Below are 14,996 nucleotides of genomic sequence, written 5' to 3'. Positions count from 1 at the left end.
AACCTAATCGTGAGGAAACATCAAACAAATTCAAACTGAGAGATCTTCTAAAAAATAGCTGGCCTGTAATCTTCAAGTTTCAAGGTCATGAAAATCAAGGAAAAACTAAAGATCTCTTCCAGACTAAAGGAAACTAGAGACATCACAACTAAATGCAACATGTGATTCTGAACTGGATCCTTTTGCTACAATGAAAGATATTATCAGGACTACTGAAATTTGAATGGGGTCTAAGAATTAGATGTAGCAATAAATCAATGTTAATTTCCTAATTTTGATAGTGATGTTGTGGTTTTATAGGACAATGCCTTTGTTTGTAGGAAAAGCCCACTGAAGTATTCAGGGGTAATGAGGCATCAGGTCAGCACCTCACTCAAAATTGTGTTTCTGGGGGTTTTTAATTCTTTATGTTGTACTGTCAACTTTTCTGTAAGATTCTGGCTTAAAAACAAAAACCATTCATTTAATACTAATTTCCCATGGAGTATTCCATTGTATAAATGTACCACAGCTTTTTTATCCACTCATCTACTGATGGGCACTTGGGACTATTTGCAGATCTTGGGAGGTAGGCAAAGAGGGGGGGAAATGGGGGACATCTGTAACTAGCTATGGGATTAGAACCATTTAACTTTTCGTGCATCAGCTCCCTCCCCATCAAAATATACCACCTGCCCTGCTCTTCTCAAAGTTGTTTCAGGGATCAAATAACAGAAAAATGAAAAAGTGCTTTCTTTGTATACTAAAAGATACTAAACCAACATAGAGGGTATTATCATTATAAAAAATAAATAGCTTTACTTTACCAATGATAGGCTTTGATCTCAAAGACTCAAAACTCTTAAGCTTTCAAATACTGTTACTAAAAGCAATCCAGAAAATAAGAAACTAGCCACTTAGGTGAGGTGTCTATTAAGGTGTGTTTTTTTTTTTTTTAATTTGTGTTTATTTTTTTAATTTGTGGTTTTTTTTTAATTTGTGTTTATTTTTTTTAATATATCTTTATTGATTTCAGAGATAGGAAAGGAGAGAGCTAGAAACATCAATAATGAGTCAGTCATTGATCAGCTGCCTCGAGCCCGAAACCCAGGCATGTGCCCTGACCAGGAATTGAACCCCAATCGCCTGGATCCTAGGTCGAAGCTCAACCACTGAGCCATGCCCAGCCGGGCTCTATTAAGGTATTTGACCCATTTTTAAATCAGGTTGTTTTATTGTTGAGTTTTAAGAGTTCTTTGTATATTTTGGATAAGTCCTTTATTAAATATGTCTTTTGCAAATATTTTCTCTGAACGTGTGGCCTGTCCTCTCATTCTCTTGACATTATCTTTGACAGAGCATTAGTTTTTAATTTTAATGAAGTCCAGGTTATCAATTATTTCTTTCATGGGTTGTACCTGCAGTATTGTATCTAAAGTCACTGCCATATCTCAGGTCATCTAGGTTTTTTCCTATGTTATCTTCTGGGAGTTTTATAGTTTTTGTTTAATGTTTAGGTCATGGTCCATTTTGAGTTAATTTTTGTGAAGGGTGTAAGGTCTGTGTCTAGATTCAGTTTTTTTGCATGTGGGTGTCCAGTTGTTCCAGTACCATTTGTTGAAAAGACTATCTTTGCTCCATTGTAATGTCTTTGCTTCTTTCACAAAGATCAGCTGACTATATTTACGTGGGTCTATTTCTGGGCTCTCAATTCTGTTCCACTTATCTATTTGCCTATTCTTTCACCAATACCATCCTGTGTTGGTTCCTACAGCTTTATAGTATGTCGTAAAATCAGTCAGTGTCAGTTCTCTTTCATATTTTCTACGGTGTGTTGGCTATCCTGGATCTTTTGCCTCTTCCTATAAACTTCAGGATCAGTTTGTCAATATCCACAAAATAACTTGCTGTTTTTTTATGAAGATTCAATGAGATAACAAATGTACTTAGAATAAATACTAATATTCAAAAGAATTCAATAAATGTTAGTTATTACGTTTATACTAATAGGCAGAGTCAAGATCTCAAAGGGCTTTGTCAGCCATGTTAGGTGTATGGATTTTAATCTAGAAGTATGGGGAGTAAATGAGGGATTTTAGCAATGAACTGACATGATCAGATTTCCCTTTTGGAAGGCTCACTCTGCATCCTGTATAGAGACTGGACTGGAGAGAGCCAAGAGTGGTAGAAAGAACCCAGTGTGGAGGAATTACAGCCATTAAGGTAACAGGATGGTGGCCAGAACCCAGAGATAAGCAGTGGAGGAGATGAGTGTATAAATCAACAACACTTTGATGTTTGGATTTAGGTTGTGAAATGTCCCCAATATTTACTGATCTTTCCCTCCCTCCTACTCTCTATCTGCCTACTAAAGAGTCATGAAATCTCTTTAGTTCTCACAACTCACCACTTTGTAACTGACTCCCAAACTATAGCTTTAGCTCCCACTTCTCTCATGAACTTCAGGTCCAAATTTCAGCTGTCCCTGGAAAGCTCCCACAGATAGTAACCTCACACTCATCAGAACTCAAAGCAAACCAATAATTTATTTCCCCAAAATATCTCCTTGATTTCTCTATTTTTAATGCTAGCTCTATCAGCCACCCAGGTTATAACCCCTGGAGTCATCATCCATCTAGTTGTAAAGACTCTAATCTTCTGATACTACTTTTTGATACCCCCATTGATACCTGGACTCTGAAATTAAAGGCAGTAAGGTGCAAAACAAAAGGATCCATCTAAATATCAGCCCTCATTATCTCTCTTCTATTATAACAGGTTAATTTGTCTGCCCACCATCAGTCATCCTGCTCTTCAACCCTAATTATTCTCATGGATCTCTCTCTCTCTCTCTCTCTCTCTCTCTCTCTCTCTCACACACACACACACACACACACACACACACACACAGTTTAATATGGAGACGGAGTAATCTCAATATTACTTTTAAAATTACATGGTCATAGCCCTAGCCGGTTTTACTCAGTGGTTAGAGCATCTGCTCAAGGACTAAAGGGTCCCAGGTTCGATTCCAGCCAAGGGCACATACCTCTATTGCAGGCTCAATCTGCAGCCCCAGTTGGGGTGCATGTGGGAGGCAACCAATCGATGTGTCTCTCTCACATCGACGTTTCTCTCTCTCCCTCCCTCCCATTCTCTCTCTGAAAAGCAATGGAAGGAATATCCTCAGGTGGGGGTTAAATTAAAAATAAAATAAAATTACACGGTTATAATAATTACACAAAAATAAGTACAACAAAAAGTACAGTAAGAACAGAGCAAGAATTCTAATGGAGCATGCTCTGCGAATTTTAGCTTCTTTTGTATGTCATTAGTTCAAAATACGAGTATCAGGCACTGAGTGAATAAAATTCTACCTCAGTAGTACAAACACCTGCTTAGTCACTGGAAATTCAACTGCAAACAATGAACATGAACAGGTTCTTCAGCTACAGATCTGAGAAGAGCGACCCTGACTGTCACCCATGGGCACAAATAGTGGAACCCATTCACCTCACTTGTGGCAAACAGCAAATCTAGATAGAGCTCACCTTGCTAAAGGGCATACGGGAAAATAGAAAAGCTGTTAAAAATACTGTGAATGGGGAAGAGGAAATATCATCTCTTGGAAGAAGAATTTATCTCTGAAATGATTAAGAAATATGTTTCAGGAAACTGGCATCCTTAAATAGAACAAGAACAACATGACTTCTACAAAACAGGAACAGAAAGCTACAGGGAGAGAAAAGAAGAGGGTAGACAGTAAAAGCCTTTTAAAGAAAGGATGGAAGAAAAACGACGAAAAATAACGACTTCCATGAAGAAAAGTCCATGGCACTAGCCCTGGCCAGGTGGCTCGGCTGGTTGGAACATCGTCCTGTACACAAAAAGCTTGTGGGTTCAATTCTCGGTCAGGGCACATACATACGTTGCCAGTTTGAGGCACATACCTAGGTTGCGGGAAGCAACAGATTTATGTTTCTCTCTCACATAGGCATTTCTCTCTCTTTCTCTAAAATCAATAAACATATCCTAGGGAAAGGATTAAAAACAAAAAACTTCTCAAAAAAATGCATGGCATTAGACACATTACCTATTTGGTATTGTTGCCAAAATGTTTAAACATGAACTTAAGCATGAGGAAACAATGAGACAAGTCCTAAATGTGGGACATTCTACAAAACAAGTGGTCTGGATTCTTTAAAAAATAAATGTCAGAGACCAAAAATTAAGGGCAGAAGAACTGTTCTAGGTGAAAGGAAACTAAAGACATAACAACTAAATGCAACATATAATCCCGATTGGACCCAGGCTTAAAAACAAAGAGCTGCAAAGGACTTTATTGGAACAATTTGGAAAATTTAAATATGGATTGTTTGTTTGATAATATTGTATGAATGTGAAATTTCTTGATGGTGATAGAAGTATTGTGGCTACATAGAAAAATATACTTGTTCTTTGGAGATATACACTAAAATAGTAAGAGATAAAACATCATGACGACCATAACTTGATAGTGAATTATTCATCCAAAAAAAAAAGTAAAATAAATCTGTGTATATAACAGAGAGAGGAGAGTGAATGTGAGTGGAGAGGGGGGAAGGGAAGGACTACCTATCCCCTCATATTATAGGGAAACAGATAAGCATTTATACTAAAAACCACACAACTTTTATAATAGTTATTTTAATGTAGCCCTTTTCTTTGTTTATGAGGCCGGCATAACCTTGATACCAAAATCTGACAAGAATATTACAAGAAAGGAAAATTATAGCCAAAAATCTCTTATGACTATAGATGCAAACATAAAATATCAGTAAACTGAATCCAGCAATATACATAAAAAAGTAATAAATCATGACTAAATGGGTTTATCCCAGGAATAGCAAATTAGTTTAACATTTGAAAATAAATGTAATTAACTACATTAACAGAAGAAGAAAATCATATGATCATCCCAATAGATGTAGAAAAAGGATTTGATAAAATTCAACATCCATTCATGACTAAAGCTGGCAACGGAAATATCACTTGATGCAGACCCAAAAAAGCTCCAACAAAAGTCAGTTCTCTCTAGCCAAAGGACCAGGAAAGGGGCAGGCTAAGAAGTCAGAAAACTTTTAGAAAATAACTGCCAAACACTGTAGTCAACATGGCAGGAAAACCTATGTGGTCTTGAGTTCACTCAAGTAAGCAAAGGACGAGCAGCGAGGGAACCTAGGTGTCTACCTTCACCAGGTTGTAATAAAGCATCTCATCTACGTGCCCCCGCCAGGGCAGTTACAGAAAATAGAGAGCTGACTTTCATCATCCCACTGGGCAGCAACGAGGGCCCCTCAATGTAGTTTCAGTGGAGATTATGAAGCCTGGACTTCCACTCTCACATGGCAGCAAACAAGGCCATGGTGGGAGCAGGGGAAAAAGAGCCTCGGTAAAACTGCTAGTACGATTTCAAGTTTGAAAAAATAAAGATATGATAAAAACAGTAATAATAACGCAATGGGGAAGAAAGGATTTAGAAACTCAGGGGGAGGGAAGGGAGAGAATACTATTTTTTTTTAAAAATCTAAGCTCCACCCAGCTGGGCAGGTGTCAGTGGAGGCCTCCTAGGAGCCAGAATTCCCACTCAGGCCCTGCAGTAAAGGGAATTCTCCACCCTGGGTGTCAACCAAGGCTGAGCAGAGAACATAGACGTGGACCCCAACCTGGCAAGAAGAAGGCAGAATGCCCCGTGCCCCTTCCAGAGCAGTGTCAGAGGAAGCCAGCTAAAAGAGAGCAGGGAAATATCTTCAAGTTCTGTGAAAAAATTTTTCAAACTAGAACTCTATGACCATATAAACCAGCAATTTTCAACTGGTGTGCTGCAAGAATTTTTAAAACATGCAATACCTGACTATTTAGTCAGGGGCATAGACCTCTTTTTCTTTAGACTGTCAAATAAAAAAAAAAAAAACAGAGCCAACACAACAATAGCCATCCAGTGTGAATGAATCAAAGTTATGTCTATTTTTTTTGTTAGACTGGCAAAAAGTATATATTTTTTGGTGTGCTGCAGAATTTTACTAATTAGTTTATGTGTGCCATGAGATGAAAAAGGTTGAAAATCGCTGATATAAACTATCGATTAAGTGTGAGAAGGTAGACATTTTTCTGACATGCTAGAACTCAAAATGCACCCTTTCTGCAAGTCCACTGACATGGCTGAATATTTATACTCCAGCAAATACGTTACAACAAACTAACACAGAGGACAGGAAATAATGAAATTGGAGAATGGTGAAGGGACATTCCAGAATTAGAGCAATACAGCTGACTTTATCAGATCAGAACAGGAAGGTAGGAAGGAACCATCAGGAAAAATGGAGAAAAAGAGCCTTGATTAAACTGGAGTATGGTTTCAATTTTGAAAAATATAAAGATACGATAAAACAAATAATGCAACAGGGGGAAAGGATTTAGAAACTCAGGGGAAGGAGAAGGGAGAGAATACTATTTTTTTTTAAATCTAAACCCAGATATGGCTCTTCTATTCCAGTCTTAGGCACTTCCGGGCCGTAGACAGCAATGCAGACATGGCCAAGTCCAAGAACCACACCACGCATGACCAGTTCAGAAATGGCACAGAAATGGCATCAATAAGCCTAAAGCCTAAACATAAAGATATCTTTAAAGAGCAGAGAACCTAAGTTCCTAAAGATCTTCAGCTTTGTCAAGAAACATAAGCTCTAAAGAAGGTGTAGACCAATAAAACTAAGACCATCAAGGCCTTTGTCAAGCTCAGGGTCTTGAAAGGCATTAGACCCAAGCTTGGGAGACACTATAATTATGAAACTGCCAGGGTGCCAGGCTCTGCTGGTCGGAAACTAGCACCAAGGCCAAAGTCAAACGCGCAGCTCAGGCTCCCAAAGGTGTCCCAGCACCCACAAGAGGTACAAAGTAGAGGTTCTGTCTGCCAACATGTGATGCCTTGGGCTGCTCTCTATACTGGGCTGTGCTATTTTGTGCAAATACAGAAAGATACATATGTGCAAGACTATTCATTACAGCACACTTGTAATAGTAACACTGGAAGCAACCTAAATGACCATCAATATAAGACTGGTTAAATAAGCCATGGCCCATCTATCCAGCACTACACTGTCCCTACAGAGAAATGAGGGTGATCTCTATAAACTGCTAGAAGTGATCTCTTTACAGAATATAAAATGAGAAAAATGCGCATAGAATGCTACCATTTATCTAAGGGGCTAGTGAGAGGAGGTGTGAAATATATACATATATATATATTTTTTTTTTTATTTACTCTTTTTTTTTTTAAGGCATGACAAATGGAAAAAAAAAATATTTAAACTAGCTACTTATGGAGGAAGGAAGGAAATGAGTGGTAAGGAAGGGATAGAAATCAGACTTTTCTGAATATACCTCTTTTGTAGATTTGGCTTTGAAACCATATAAATATTTTATGTAATTATAAAACAAAATAATTTACAACCCTATGTATTGAGTTAGTGACACAATCTCAGAGAAACAATTTCTAGTGATTTTTATTTTTTAATCCTCACTCAAGGACATGCTTAGAGAGCAAAGGGGAGAGAGAAACATTGATTAGCTGCCTTCTGTACGTGCCCCAACCAGGGATCAAACCCACAACCCTGAGTGACACCCAACCAACTGAGCCGTTCAGGCCAGGCTCTAGTGATTTTGAAACAGTAACTTGAATATACATTCCTAGTAGGATATACCCTAAGGACAAAAAAAAAAAAGTCAAATTAAAACAAAAACAAAAACCTGTTTTCAGTAATCATACTGTTGGTGGTAATGTTGGTTATTGCTGTTGAGTTGTGTGGGTACTGTGGGATCAAGCAAAAGAGTATTTATATTGGCATCATTGGAAATCAGGACTTTTGGTATGATAGGAAATTCAGATGTAAGAATGTTGAAGTTAAATAAAAATGCTATAATCAATGTGGACATGCTAGAATCAATGTGGACATGTGTATTTAAAAAATAAACATACACAAAAACAGAAACACATACATTCGAGTTCTGATCCTTGAAGGAGCCTAGAAATAATGACTAATCTAGTAGGAAAAAAACCCTAAAAAGTCCTAAAACCCAGGCTGTAATCTAATACCATTTGCCACCAAAAGGAAATAAGACTCCTTAGAGAAACAGCAGAATACAGGTCTGGAGCAGGAAACATATAAGAGTCTGGGACATCCTGTCATACCAAAAGGGAAGGAAGCTATTAAAAACTACTGGGATCTTGTCAAAAAGACTCTAGAAGTTAACTTGAAGAAGCTCCCACTGGACAAAGATAGGACAAATTAAACATCAATGAGGATAACCACAGTAGGTTGAAATACAGCAAAAAGTTGTTTAAATCTGTATGTTTACAAAAGGCCACACAGTGAATGATTCCACTCATATGAAATGTCCAGAATAAGTAAATCTGTAGAGACTGAAAGCTGATTAGGGTTGCCTAGGGCTAGAGGACTTGGGAGAAAATGGGGAGTGACTATTAATGGGTAGGGGATTTCTTTTTGAGGTGATGAAAGTTTGCTAAAATTGACTGTGGTGATGGTTGTACAACTCCATGGATGTATTAAAAACCACTGAATTGTATACTTTAAAAAAATCTGTGTTTAAAGTGAAACTTGAAAAATAAAATCAGTCACCTTTGGAAAATGGTAGGAAACTAACTCAGTTTGAAAAATGAATAAAGATAATCATATATGAACTGTATCTCAGGGTAACCAAATAGCTGATATGAGGAAGTTTTCCTTCATAGAAGCATTCTAGCTAATATGAAGAAGAAATGATAGAAACTAAACATCACTATTTTACAGCCCATGATAAATTAGGGATCGAAAGAGATAATGTGCCTCCTGATGGAAGTACCTATCACCACCTTTCAAGTACTCCTGCCAAGAAAATGAACTTGAAATGATCAAGTCACTAAATCTAACTACCAATCTGTAGGAAATACAGGGCACAGAACATATTAAGCAGGATGAAATGGAAAATATACAGGACAAATAACCAACTTTCTCAATAAATACTCTGCAAGGGGGGAAAAGAGACTTATGAGATATATATCAACCAATTACAATATGACTTTATTTGATTCAAACAAATCAACTGTTTAAAAAAACCTGAGATAAGTAGAAAACTTTGAACACTGGATATTTGATGATATAAGGGAAATTTTTTAGGTGTGATATCATCATGTTTTTTTAAAATAATGCCTATCTTTTAGAAACACATGGAAATATTTAAGATGAGATATGACATCTGGAATTTGCTTCAAAGCAATCTAGGACAGAAGGGCGGAGAGGGAGTTTATGGTCAGTTATCTATAAACGAAACTAAGTAAGCCATAAATTAATAAGTGTTGAAACTGAGTGATGGAGATTTGGGGGCTCATACTAGTATCTCTACTTTCATAGATATTTAACATTTTCCAAAATATATGTTAAAAAATAATAATTTTAAGCACCCAGGAAGACAAAATGAGAAGTTCAAAAGACTAGCAGTGAACAGTAGCACCAGTTAAACAAAGATAAATATAAATGATATAAATCTTTTATAAAATTGAAAAAAGTTTTCAAATATTATTTGTGAGAGGAAGAATATTAATGTTCTAATTATTTGCATGCTCATCTTATCTCTCGTAGATGTTAAGCTTCTTTTCCCCAACCAGCAAGAGGAATAGTGCTTTGCACATATCAGAATAGCAATCCTTCAAATAAACTCAGTAAAATATACAACACATCATCCCGACATACTCACAGAGAGAAAGCAAATACGTTCTCTACATCTTAAAAAAAAAAAACACTACAAAAAGGAATGCTTGCACTCTTTTGACATTTTTTTAGCTCCAGATTGTTCACATAAGTGTATCCCATCCTCTCCAAGCAACATTAAGAATCGCTACCATTTACTAAACAGTCACTTCTCTGCTGAGGGCTATATATAAGATCACTTTTAAGCCTCACAACAACCTTACAGGAAAATTAGCTTCCTTTCATAAACAAATAAATAAATAAAAACTGAGGCTCAGAAACTTAAAATTCAGGCGGGTATTGTGTGTGGTTCTGGGCACTCCAGCCTGAGTCTCCAAGGCCCACATCCCCCTAGGTCCTTTCACGCCTTGGAATACAAGAACTTTTGCTTGGAGTCAAACATCTTTCTCTAGATTGGTTTCCTTCCTCCTTTTGATTCATACAGCCCAAGCAAGATCAATGCAACATCCCTGAAACCTTTCCTGTGGCTAAAGTGAGTTCAAAAGTTTATTTTTTTCTCTCTAAATCTAACATGGCAGATTTCTCCTGGGCAACTTGGCCCAGCCCACTTTAGGTCTTACTCATCTAACAAAGTACACACATGTACTACAGAGGCCTTAGATTTCCTCCTTTCTCACTGCACACTAAAATGCCTCTCCCAATCATACTTTGTCACTTTTCCTCAGAGAAGCAAACACATTATATAACCAGTCCTCAGCTTCCAAGCATTCATTTATAATACAGCTTTGCTAACCTGGCCAAGTCATCTTTGATTCTCCTCTTGCCTCTTACACGTAATGTGTCACCAAGTCTTGCAGTTCCACCTAAAATCTCTCTCAAATCCATCCTTTTTCTTTCGACAACCAACACCTACCTCACTCCGGGCCTTGATCTTCTGCAGTATAAACTGTAACACAGTCAGTAAACCAGTGGTCTCCAATTTTTTCCATGCATTCCTTCCTATCAGGAAAAACTGTGAGCATACAACTGATATACATATATTTATTTATAAATTATAAGAATGTTTTACTATAGTAATATATACATTGGAAAACACAAAAACAGAAATTTTGAAGGTTGATATGAAAACAAATATAAACTCTACCATATTATTTTTACACCCCAGAGGATCATCTTGCACAAGCCAAAGATATCAACTGTCCTAAAATACTGCTGCCAGAATAACCTTCCTAAAAACCCAAATCTGATCATATGACACTCCCACCTCTATCCTTCAATGGTATCATGTCCCAATGGCACAAACCTACTTTTTCAACGTCAACTCCTATAATCTTCATCCACATATCCTGTAATTCAGCTGTCCCTGTCACCTCCCTATGTCTTTTGCACACACAGGTCCCTACACCTGGGAAGTCCTTATCCTTGACAGCCAGTGATTTATACATAACAGGATCTCTAAGAGACAAATACATTCTAAATGCAATTAACCAACTTACAAATGAACTTCTGGAACATTAACTTATCTTTTCTATAGGAACTTATGTTTTGGACAAACCTTTTGTTACTTCCGTTATTTGTCTCCTTTTCAAGTCTAAATACTTGGAAGGATGGGTATGAATTCCAAAAAAAGTAGAGGCTAATTTTGTTTTGTTCTCTTTGGTTTATTTTTCTTCCTTGTTTATCTTTCCATTTCCCCACAAAATCCTTTTAAGCAAAAGGATGTTGCAAATCCAGAGATTAGTTCCCCCTAGGGCCAGGGAAAAGGCTAAGCCTTTGCAACCCACAACCAGAATTCTAGCCAGGAGCTTACACGTGGCCTAAATAAAATACTTTGCTACAGCAATACTTCAGGGTTTACATTCCTTGTTTCTGTCTTCCTATCTGCTGTGCACACCTCTTCACATGGACTACAAAGGGTAAGATTTAAATAATGGGGTTGCACCCAATACATTTTCAAAAAAACCTCATGAAAATTCAAGTGACTGACTCTGGCAACTAATAATGGGGAAGCTCAGTCTCCAACAAGACTTTTGTACTGTCTTTGTATTGTCTCCTATGGGAACTGGGAGGGGAGCACTATGGTGAAGAGAGAAAAAGCGCTGTTAGAGGGAGAAGCCCTCCAGAAGTCACATTTCAATTTCTAGTCTTATGCCACAGAAGGGAGATATGTCAGCTGTGCTATACAACTGGCCTCAAGAAGCAAGCCTGTGGTGCATTTTGGTAATGGGATCCTTTAACAAGCAGTCCAAAAAAAAGATTAGCAGAGTGATCCTAAAAACCACGCCTGCTTCTCTGTGCCAGAAAACAATGAGGTGAGCTTATCCGCATTGCCAAGCAATTCCACTGTTCTTCCTCTGGAAATCCCTCCTCCCTTCTCCAAATCTCACCCATCTTTCAGTTCAAGTTCCAACCTCTTCTGAGAAAACTACCTCTGTCTACCTCTTTCATTTTCTGTACAACTCATTGGACCAAATCAAAACTACAATGAGATACCACTTTACCAAAATGGTGCACTTGCTTTGGAAAACAGTTTAACAGTTCCTTAAACACAGTTACCATACAATCCAGCAATTCCATTCCTAGGTATATATCCAAAAGAAATGAAAGCATATGTTCATAACATTATTCATAACAGTGAAAAAGTAGAATCAACCCAAATACCTAACAACTAATGAATGAATGAATGAATGAATGTGGTTTGTTCATACAATATTACTCAGCAATAAAAATGAAATACCCATATGCTATAAACATGGATAAACTTTGGAACTATTATGTTACATGAAAGACAAAGGATTATATAGTGTATGATGCAACTGATAAAAAATGCCCGAAATGGCCAAATCTACAGCAACAACAATTAGTGACTGCCTAGGGCTGAGAGGGTTTGGAGAGGGATGGGGAGTGATTGCTAATGGATATAGGGCATCTTCCTGGGGTGATGACAATGTTCTGGAATCGGTCAGTGGTGACCGATCACACTTTTGTGAGCATACTAAAAACCACTTACTGACACAGTCAAAAAATAAATGTTATGGTGTATGACTTATAACTTAATAAAGTTGTTTCCAGATTGCCACAGCCTATGAGTCCTTGCCCAGGCCTCTCTCTCTGACCTTAACCTCAAGCCTCTCTGCCATCAGTCATTTCCCAAACCCACTGGCCTTCTATCAGTTCCTTAACTACACTAAGGTTTCTTACCTTGAGGTCTTTGTATGTTCTCTACTCTCTGCCTGGAATGAAAAGTTCTGTCCAGTCTCTTTCCATGGCTAATGACTTCTCATCCTTTTAAGTCTCAGCTCAAACTCATCTCCACAGTAAGCCTTCCCTCTCTATCTGAAATAGGAAAGCCACTCCTTTCGCTCTCTCTTGGAATTTCATTTCCTCTGTAGCACATCCACATAGCTTTATGTGAGCTGATTGGATATTTTTTGTCAGGTCCACCAGACTGTAAGCTCCCAACAAGAGTGGGAATGAATGTGTATTATTTGCCATTATAGTTCCCAATGTCTGACACCATTCCTAACACTTAAGTGCCTAATAAAATGGTAATTAGTACTATTTCCCTAATATGTCACTTCCCCACACACACAGTTTCTGCATTGAGACTATGACTGCTGCCACCAAGACAACCATCACAGCTGTCACCACCCTGCCACCCATCACCACTCTTGCCCCTTTCATACCCTTACTCATCTCTCCGATCTCAACTAAAACAGTATCTTCTTGAAGAAGCCTTTGTTTGCTGAGCCTTCCCTCCTTAGAAAAGTCTCTCCTCTACTTACCTATTCATAATTGGCTGGACCTCCATCATAACAATGATTTTATTGTATTATACTCAGGGTTGTCTTATTTTGAAGGGGAGAAGGCCTGCAGGGAGTTGGTTCTGTTTTACATTTCTGTCTTACAACTACTTTGGAAAGCCTTAAAGCAAAGAAAACTCTCATTTCTGTGCCCTAGTGCACTACCAGGCACATAATACTACCAATTATGATCATAACAATAATGATTGGCATTTATTGAGTGTTTAATATGTGCTTGACACTCTTAGTCCTATAGTGAGTGAATGAATAAATAGATAAATTTCTTGGTCACCAACCTCAAAGAGGTCACAGTCTGACAGGGACAGAAGACAGGTATACAGGCTAATGCAGAATAAACGCCACAAGGCCAAATCAGCTGCCCTGTCCTGTCCCTCTATGACTTCAAATCTTTGAGTATGCTTTTCTCTGAGCCCATAAATGTCAGGTTTCTTCAAACTCACTTAGAATACTTCCTTCGATTACTTACAATCCACTTCCTGCCCGTGGTGCCTGGAAACAATTTCTAGGATGTCACCACAAGCAATATTAAACTGCCACACAGTTTCCTGCTGTGTGTCTGCATTATCAGTTAAATTGCTTCATATTAACCACATTCCAGTCCACTGGGATCACTCAAACACCAACTAAGATTTAAACATAGCTGTCGAAGATGCCAGTCACCACTGCTCCTTTTAGCCCTCTAGATAAATAAATGTCTGCTCAGGTTTTAAAGCCTAGGAGCTTTCCAGGGTAATACCTGCAAACTGGTGACCTTTTCTTTCCTTTCTCAAGTAAATGTTTGGTGTGGGGCAAGACAATGTTCCTCTATTAAAATGAACATGAACTGAACTCTCTTTAGAAAATATAAGGAACAGTCTGACTAGACCAAGGCAATTTGGCTTAAAAACTTGTAAAACGTAAAAACTCTTCCTCCTCAAGAGTTCAAGTAGCAAATTGTTCTTTTAACTCTATGTACATTCAGTTAGGATCTTTAATTCATATCCTCACATACTTCTTAAATGCATTCCATAAACTCTTCCTAAACAATCTTGTGTCAGGTACTGGGTTTGACACAGGTTCTCTCAAAGTTTGTCAGGCTTAGTATGGGAGACAGACAAGCAACTGCTATGACAGTGATAAACACAAGGAGCCACAGAAACAGATGAGGAGCCCCTGGCCTCGGCTAGGGAGAGGATACACAGATGAAGGGCACCGGGCCTAGGCTGGGGAAGAGTGGTGCAGATGAAGGGCACCTGGCTCAGAGTGGGGGTGGAGAACTGACATCAGGGCAGGCTTCCAAGGGATTGCATTGGGCCTTAGGCCTATAAACTGCCATTCTCTCATTTTAAAAATGTGGTTGATAGCACCTACATTATTGGACAATTGTGAGGATTTGATGAAATGGTTCATGTAAAGCATTGCCACCATGCCTGGATTGTGCTCAACCAGTCTTAGCTTAAAAGGAAAG

The 14,996-nt window shown here is 38.1% G+C and overlaps 1 protein-coding gene across 4 annotated transcripts in view; it reads right to left on the bottom strand.

Moving 5' to 3' along the window:
• DENND1A (DENN domain containing 1A) overlaps nt 1–14,996 on the bottom strand; it is a 405,631-nt gene that overhangs the window by 387,776 nt on the left and 2,859 nt on the right. The window contains exon 1 of one of the 4 annotated variants that reach the window (XM_081150735.1): nt 12,927–12,945. The exons of the other annotated variants lie outside the window; for them this stretch is intronic. The gene's annotated coding sequence lies outside the window, so the exon portion shown is untranslated. Of the gene's footprint in view, nt 1–12,926; nt 12,946–14,996 lie in introns of those variants that run through there. 4 annotated transcript variants of the gene reach the window in all.

The sequence above is a fragment of the Miniopterus schreibersii genome (assembly GCF_964146895.1).
Source record: "Miniopterus schreibersii genome assembly, chromosome: 11".
NCBI lineage: Eukaryota > Metazoa > Chordata > Mammalia > Chiroptera > Miniopteridae > Miniopterus > Miniopterus schreibersii.
The sequence above is the reverse complement of the archived record's forward strand: the minus strand, read 5'-3'. Positions and strand labels throughout refer to the sequence as shown.